Source organism: Mirounga leonina, unplaced genomic scaffold (genome assembly GCF_011800145.1).
Source record: "Mirounga leonina isolate KUSES-001 unplaced genomic scaffold, KU_Mleo_1.0 Mir_53, whole genome shotgun sequence".
NCBI classification, from domain to species: Eukaryota; Metazoa; Chordata; class Mammalia; order Carnivora; family Phocidae; genus Mirounga; species Mirounga leonina.
In genome coordinates this window covers 18,192,485-18,200,854 of record NW_023270807.1, presented here as the reverse complement: position 1 = coordinate 18,200,854, position 8,370 = coordinate 18,192,485, and the positions used below count along the sequence as shown (strand labels likewise).

The 8,370-nt window shown below is 39.9% G+C and overlaps 1 pseudogene; it reads left to right on the top strand.

Moving 5' to 3' along the window:
• The first annotated feature begins 502 nt into the window (after positions 1 to 502).
• LOC118001207 lies at positions 503 to 1,827 on the top strand (annotated as a pseudogene).
• The last annotated feature ends 6,543 nt before the right edge of the window (positions 1,828 to 8,370 follow it).

The window sequence follows — 8,370 nt, the reverse complement described above, 5'->3', positions numbered from 1 at the left end:
CTGATGACAAATAATATCTAATTTACTGTACCATACATAACTCACACATAATTGATTAAATGAATGAATAAACAAACATTACAGGACACATACAGACACTAGCCCATCTGTAAACTAGCAGAAGGTATTCATCATGTCCAGAGAAAAAGTCTCTTTATACTTTAAACAGTAAAATGAATAAGAAAAACTGTAATGGCCCACCCTCCCGTCCGGGCCGCTCTCCAGGGCGTCTGTAAACACACCCCGAGACTGTCATGGAGGGGGAGGAGGAGGCGGCGGCGGCGAAAGGAGGCGTTTTGGGCCGCCTCCAGGGTCCGCTCTGTCATTCCTGAACTGGTCCCTCGTCCCCGTGACTGTGGCATCAGGGAAGCGAACTGTTAGGCGAGAGGAGGAGACAGTCAGAACCATATCGCCTTCTTCCCCCGGGGCAGGGGCCGGGCCGGGCCAGGCCGGCTGAGCCAGGGGAGGGCAGGGGGAGGGAGCGCCTGGCCAGGCTGGCCTGTCCGCCGAGATGGATGACAGTAAGGTGGTTGGAGGCAAAGTAAAGAAACCTGGCAAACGTGGTCGGAAGCCAGCCAAAATTGACTTGAAGGCAAAACTTGAGAGGAGCCGGCAGAGTGCAAGAGAATGCCGAGCTAGGAAAAAACTAAGATATCAGTATTTGGAAGAGATGGTATCCAGTCGGGAAAGAGCCGTATGTGCCCTCAGAGAGGAACTGGAAATGTACATACAAGCAGTGGTGCATGGCAATGGACCAGAGAAAAATCCCTTCTGAAATCAAGGCCCTACTCACTGGAGAAGAGCAGAGCAAATCTCAGCAGAACTCAAGGAGGCACACAAAAGCTGGGAAGACAGATGCTAATAGCAATTCCTGGAGAAGATTATATAAAATGACGAGTCACTGATTGAAGTCAATATTCTGATTCCTATGGAGGATGAAAGGGCAAGATTGTACTTCTTGGCTCCATTTACAACCTACTGCTCAGTAGTCATCTCTGTAAATCTGCAATTTCTACCAAAATCCCAAAGGATTTTGCTTTAACTTTCAACACTTAGAGAATTTATAAACACTCAGATCTGTTCTGGTTGGCCTTGCCACCCATGGCATCGAACATGTTGCAATGCTTGAAAACACAGGAGTAGAGAGAAGTGGGTGAAGATTGTATTTTTGCACCTTAACTCCACATTGCTTTATTGGTTAATTTATATTCTTTCCATGTATTTCATGTCATTGTATGTGTATGTGTGTTTAGGTGTCACCTATGTTTTTGATTGCCCTACAAAGAGAAACCAAATGGGCTGATAACCAAGTTCTCAGCCTTAATGGACCTAATTTTATTTGTTTATATTTACTTGAGTAATGTTTATTTTCTGCATGAACCATGATTTCTCCTGTGAGCCATTCCAGCATAAGCTGTGAATATGTATTAACAAATATATACATTTCTATTTTTATAATCCATAATGATATGCCTGTTTTAAATAATGTACGTGTTAACAAAATCCATTAGGAAAGCCCTCAAGACAGCCTCTATTTAAAACTTTTGTTGCTGTCTTCTCAAACTATATTTATAAAAGTTTGCTAGGGCCTAGTCCATACTTGGAAAATAAGTAGTCAAATTTTATTTTTAAGCAGGAAGTAACCTTTTAGGCATTTCTGCAGCATACATCATCTTGACAACCTAGAGTGTTGTATGTATGTATGTATGTATGTTTGTATGTATGTATGTGTTTGTATCTCGTATGTCTGTATATGTATGTGGGGAGGGTAGGGGTGAATGTTCACACACATTGCCTTGTGTAGTCAACTAGGAGAATTTTTCTAAAGAAAATAGGATGAAATTAGCTGCTGAGATCGAGTTTCTGCCTCAAGAGATCTGGAACAAAACGAGGGAGAAATTGCTAGTACATCTAATGGCTGTAGGCATAACCAGAACACTTAGTTTCTTCCCTGACATGAGTTTCCGTATGAATGTGTTCTGAGCCAGGAAGAAACACACTGTGGCTGTGCTTCTGGTTCAGCCCTGACGGCGCCTCCGCTCTGGAGTGAAGCACTGAGCCGGCGTTGTGCAAGGCTCGGCGGCTGGCAGGCCGGGCAGGAGGTGCACAAGGCCAGGGTTTCCAGTTCCCATCAAAGCTACATTTACTTTCTTCCTGACTACCAAACACAGTGATGGTTGAGGAATCAAGCTCATCATATTCTACGTGCAGACTAGGAATCTTTCACTTTCCCCACTGAGACACTTTATCACTCTCCTCTTTCCCATCGTTAAATCAGGAGTTGTGTTCTCTGTTGCTGCTAAATTATAATTGTTCTTAGCTCTAATGAAGCAAATTTTTGGCTTCTAAACAGTATGTTTTGTTATGAAATGGCAGTTTAAGAGGAGGCATCATAGTCTAGATTGTGAGATGGAACAAGAGATGGACCACATAGTTTCAGAATACAAGGTACTCTCCCCCCTTCTCTTAGGCCACACGTTTGAATAAAGTGCTTCCCTTTAGCCTGAGTTCCTGAAGATCTCTTGTGTGTAGGTTGCAAACTCAGATCTAGTCTAGTCCTGTGTGACTACCGATAGACCACTAGCCCCGCCTGTTGGGTCTCTCTGTGTTTTGGAGGACTGGGGATTTAAGAGTATTTAATGTCTTTTTAGGATCACAAATATAGATAGATTAAAAACTGTTAATATACTGACCTTCAGAATTTAAGTGTTTTAAATATAGTGTTCAGATTATAATGGGTATGTTTTTGCCATCTGGTCTACTCAAATGTATATTTTTATTTTGCAAAACAACCCAAGATTTACTCTGTGTTGCTTTGTTCAGTACCTTTTGAATTCCCCAGAAGAGTTGTTTTCAAAGCAAACATTCCAAAATGAATGTGGCTCTTCAATGGAATGTCTCCATTGTGCTTGAAGTATTTCTTCTCTGGTTGTAACTTTAAATTACAGGGTCATTTGAGCAACCCTCCACCCCCACCCCCAGTATCTTTACAAGAGCAGTGACTTTGTCCTCAGGTAGAGGATGTGTGATTTTGGATGAAAGTAAATTACAACTTACTGAGTTTATTCCTAAACTGATCTTTTTGGTATTTTAAAGTAGATCATACCAAGAGAAAGTTCCTTGGTCTTAAAAAGGAATGTTTTGATTGCTTTGGGTATTGTGCTGGCTGCACGCTTTGGCCACTTGAAGCATGTTAATAAATGTCACTGATTAAAAAAAAAAAAAAGAAAAACTGTAATGCACTAAGGTAAAATTACAATACACTGTCTTTTTAACTCAAGTAAAGTATTTTTTTTTTTAAGGATTTTTTATCAGAGAAAGAGAGCACAAGCAGGGGGAGCGGTAGGCAGAGGGAGAAGCAGGCTCCCCGCTGAACAGAGAGTCCTATGTGGGACTCGATCCCAGGACCCTAGGATCATGACCTGAGCCAAAGGCAGACGCTTAACTGACTAAGCCACCCAGGCATCCCTCAAGTAAAGTATTTTAAAATATAAAATATCTGTTTGCTTAATATTTAAGTAAATTCTACTGAATCTGTTGGGTCAGATTCTGCATTTGGATCTTAACATACTCCAGCTGTTCTTAAATGAGTGTATAATATATAGCCATACAGACCTGGGTTCATATCCTGCCTCTGTCCCTTATTGGTATGGGATTTTGGGATCTTTAAAGCTGTAGTCTTCTCATCTGTAAAATAAGGATCAAAAATACCACATCACAAAGTATTTTAAAGATTAAATGAGATTATATGGTAAAGTGCTTAGCACAGTGTCTGGCATATAGTACACGTTCAATAAATGGTTGCTATTTTTTCAAGTTAAATCATAACCTATTTCAAGAGACAGATTTTTGTATTCAAAAGTTGTGCTGTCTAATGGTAGATACTACCCATATGTGGTAATTGAGCAATTGAAATGTGGCTAGTCTGAATTGGGATGTGGGTGTATAAAAATCACACTGGATTTTTATTTTATTTTTTATTTTTTATTTTTTTTTAAAGATTTCATTTATTTCTTTGAGAGAGAGAATGAGACAGAGAGAGCATGAGAGGGGGGAGGTTCAGAGGGAGAAGCAGACTCCCTGCTGAGCAGGGAGCCCGATGCGGGACTCGATCCCGGGACTCCAGGATCATGACCTGAGCCGAAGGCAGTCGCTTAACCAACTGAGCCACCCAGGCACCCCCACACTGGATTTTTAAAGACTCAGTATAAAAAAAGTAAAATATCACATAAATACTTCTTTTATATCAATTACACATTGAACTGATATTTTAGATAAATTGGGTTAAATAAAATGTATCGCCAAATTAATTTTCACCTCTCAAAAGTAAAAACTGTTTTTACTTTTTAAAATGTTGGTACTAAAAAACTATATTATATATGAGTCTTGCATTGTATTTCTATTGGGCAGCACAAAGCTAAAGTCCCCGGTAAGGACAGAATTAGGTATACAGATGTTCCACTAATACATGACTGGTTGGTTGATATGGCTAAATCTCTTCATCATTTCATTACAATGGCAAAATTAAAAGCATAAGAGACTGTGTTTTTTCAAGTGCCCACAAATCAAGACAGATTTCCAGAGTGGTTATTATTAGAGAATCTCATGTGTAAATGAGTTATTTACTCAGTAAGTTTTTGGTGATTTTCTCCTGCAAATCTTTAAGCACTGAAGCAAAACTCTTCAAACAGAGCTTTAGTGAAACTTGTGCAGTTAAGAACGGGAATGACCTTTTATTTGTCAATAATACCTTAGTAAAGCTGAAACAAAACAAAACAAAACAAAACCCAAAAAAGAACGGAGATGACCTTTCTGGGACTAAGAAATCCAATTGCTGAAATTAACTTTGGCAAATGACAATGAATCACAAATTGTCTGCAGGCCAGCTATGTTGTCACATCTAATGGGCAAATCAGGATCACTGATGCCCTCTGGCTCCTGCATTTTCCTGATCTTTATAGCATATCTAACTGGAAGGATTCCAGGAAGCAAAGGATGGGGGCAGATGCTATGACACTCTCCTGTCAGTACAAGACATGCTGGCTAACTCCAGAGACCATTTGGTCTTCTTCCATAATGTTCCATAAGCATGGAACAAATGTCTCTGATGGTTTTAAACACAGGCAGAACTGGAGCCAGATAATACTCTCTGAATGTATTACTCCTTTAGCCAATTGGATTTGCAGCAAACAAGATCTCTCTGAAAGAAATGTCTGGATTGGTTCTATTCTAAGCTTTTGGTGGGAGTGGGAAGGGGGCCTGAATATGATTGAATTGTTCCAGAATGCACCAGGGTGCTTCCTCCCCCTTTTCCCCAACATCTGTTGACTCTTCTCCAACCACTAATACCTCCACCACCATCTCACTACAACCACCAGTGGTTAACATTTATTTAGTGCTTACTACATGCCAGGCACTTTTCTCAATATTTTTTATGTTATGACCTCACTGAATACTCAAACCATTCTTTAGATACCACTCCTAATTTTCAAGATGATGAAACTGAGGTGCAGGGTAGTTAAGTTGCCCACAGTCGCTCAACTAATAATTAGAGCAGCCAGAAAGAGAAGTTAGCCTGCTGCTCTTGGTGCTCAAAACCCCAGGTTATAGCATCTGGAGAAGATTCTGACTAGTCTACAGAACATAAGAGAACAGATCGGCTTAGCCAGGGCAAGCCTGGTCCTGTAAGTTATTCCTTAGGCTGCTCTGGCACCTAGAGGTGTAGAGTTTTTTACCTCCAATCTTTTGTGGCCTCTGATTGAGTGTCAAAGGTGTATAATGGCATATGGCATTTTCCTGAGTCCCTAAAGCTCATTCTTAATCACAGAGTATTGTTTCAAGTTTTGTAACACATAATATTGTTCACTGGTTTGAAGAGAGAGATGTATCATTTAGTGAAAATAAATCATTTTTATTATGATGCCTTTGGATACTCTTTGGTACCTAAGGACATGTTAAATGGAAGTACTACATGAACTTTGCAGTCTTGTTTTCCACCATCTTCCTGCATGCTTCTGCTCTCCAAGGAGCCCCCCAGTGTTTCCTTAGCCTCGGAGACTGGCTTAGGTCCATCAAGGCAAAGGGTGGAGAGAAAATGGATACAGAGGGGAAGCAAGAATGTGAGCAACAATAGAAACCACAATCCACTACTTCATCAGGTTACATGTGCTTCTTCATTCTGAGCAAGAAGTAGAAGAAGGCCATTGGTTAAGCTCAGGTAGACTCTATATAGACTCTATATGAGATGTATACAAATACCCCTAACGTTTTTTTTTTTTTTTTTTTTTTTAGTAACAACCTGATTGATTTTTCTTTCTGAGTGGTTTGGAGGAGTAGGGAATAACAAATGAAACACTTTATTTGCTCAAAGATCTCATGCCCTAATGAAAGGGAGAAACCCGATTAAATATCCACATGCCCTTCATGACTGAAGATTATGACATTAAGGCAAATTAAGTCTTTATCAAGAACCACAGCATGATTAATTTTAAATGGAATTGTCTTTACACAGTTCCCAAATTTGCCATGGGCTCATGGGATGTTAGAATGGGATAAATTATGAATTTTCTAATTTCCTCATCTTTTATATGAGGAAACTGAAGCCCACAGAAAAGTGCGTTAGAGTCAAGGATTTGGTTTTCATACTCCCGCTCCTTCGGACTTTTCCTTTGCAAATGAAATTATTTGCTTAATTTGCTTGCTTGAACTAAGCTTCCTGGTTCTTTTATTATCAATTTCAACTTGTTTCCAGAGCTGAGAATATGTCAATACTGCCTTCAATTTATTCATAAAATGATAGTTATGATCAAGGGATAAAGGCACTCTTAAGCTAATAAGTAATTATCTCTTACTATATAATTGCAAACAGGATCCTCATCTAGAATTTCCATTTTTTTAAAAAAATTTTGCCTGTTAATATAAACAAAAGGAAGCAGTCAGATGACCTTTTTTCCTTGACTAAGGATCAATGTATCTACCCACAAGGATGACACCAAACACATAGAAACTATAAACTGTATAATAACTAAAAATACATATTCACACACAAATAGACGACATATATATTTTGTTTAGGCAGGTTATACTTAGAATACTTATTAGGGCACAGTGAGTCCTGGAGACCTTTGAACATAAGCTAATGTTAATTGGCTGAACTTTCAGATACAGAATTAACAGGTGTCTAGTCCTGTTCAGTAAAACAAAAAACACATGCTGGGGCAATGGGACTGTTCTTGACTGCACTGGGTGGTTACATGGGTATACAAATAATAAAAATTCATTGAGCTGTACACTTAAGATTTGCGCATTTTATTGTATATGTTATACCTCAAGAATAAAACTAAAAAATATAAACCACAAAGGACTAGAGACAAGCAAAAAACCCCACCTTTTTGCAAAGGTTGCAAACATGCAATTGGTCTTTTAGCTGTTTGTAACTTCAGATTTGCTATATCTTAATTACGATACTTGAGTGGCTTGAAACATTTTTTTGTTTCTTCTGTTTATCTTTCAGTAAACTAAGTTATTTTAAAAGATCTTGTGATCTCCTTATAAGGCGAAAAAGGCTTTAACTTACCCATTTGCAAGTAAGATGGTGTAGTAATTATGTGCAGAATTTTGTAGAATAACACATGAGGCCATCTCTATGGGGCGGGATACAGTACAGAAAATGTTTCTTTCATTTCGCCCTCTTCCGCCGCCTATTTTTACGGGGTACTTCAGGCACTGGTATTGAGAGAACAAATGGGTCGCTGAACTAAAGAACCTTTCCCAAAGATGCTATTATTCTGTTTCCATCCCACAGATTGTCAAAATCCACTTTTTTTTTTCTCGGAACGCCACTTGAGGGCAGTTGCTTGAGAAACATACTCAGCACACCTGATTTGTATACATTTAAGAAACGATTTGCTTTTATGTTTTTATATCTCCCTGCGTATAAACTCCCAGTCTCTGACATTTAGGCTACTTTTAGTACAACCTCTCACTCAGCGACAAGTCAGGGCACCGCAGTTTGAAAACAAAACAAAACCCTACAAAACATCCGGTAAAAGGGGGAAGACTACGACTCCCAGAATGCAGCGCGTCCTCGTCTTGCCCGGCTGTCCAATGATCAGACTCCGCGAGCCTCCTCTCGGCCCCGTTGGTCAGCTTGCCTGTCAGTGAGGGGAGAAACAGAGGGCTCAGGATGTCATATTTCCCGCCAGTGCGAGGCGCCGTTCAGGAAAGCCGAAGTGGAAGAAGTTCTCGATTGGATACTCGCTATTCTCGCGTAAGAGGAATCAGCCAATCAGAATGTGTATATCCTCCCGGAAAACCCTGCCCCTTCTCGACGTAGCCTTTGGTGGCGGGAAAAGTTCGGCAGTTTTCGCG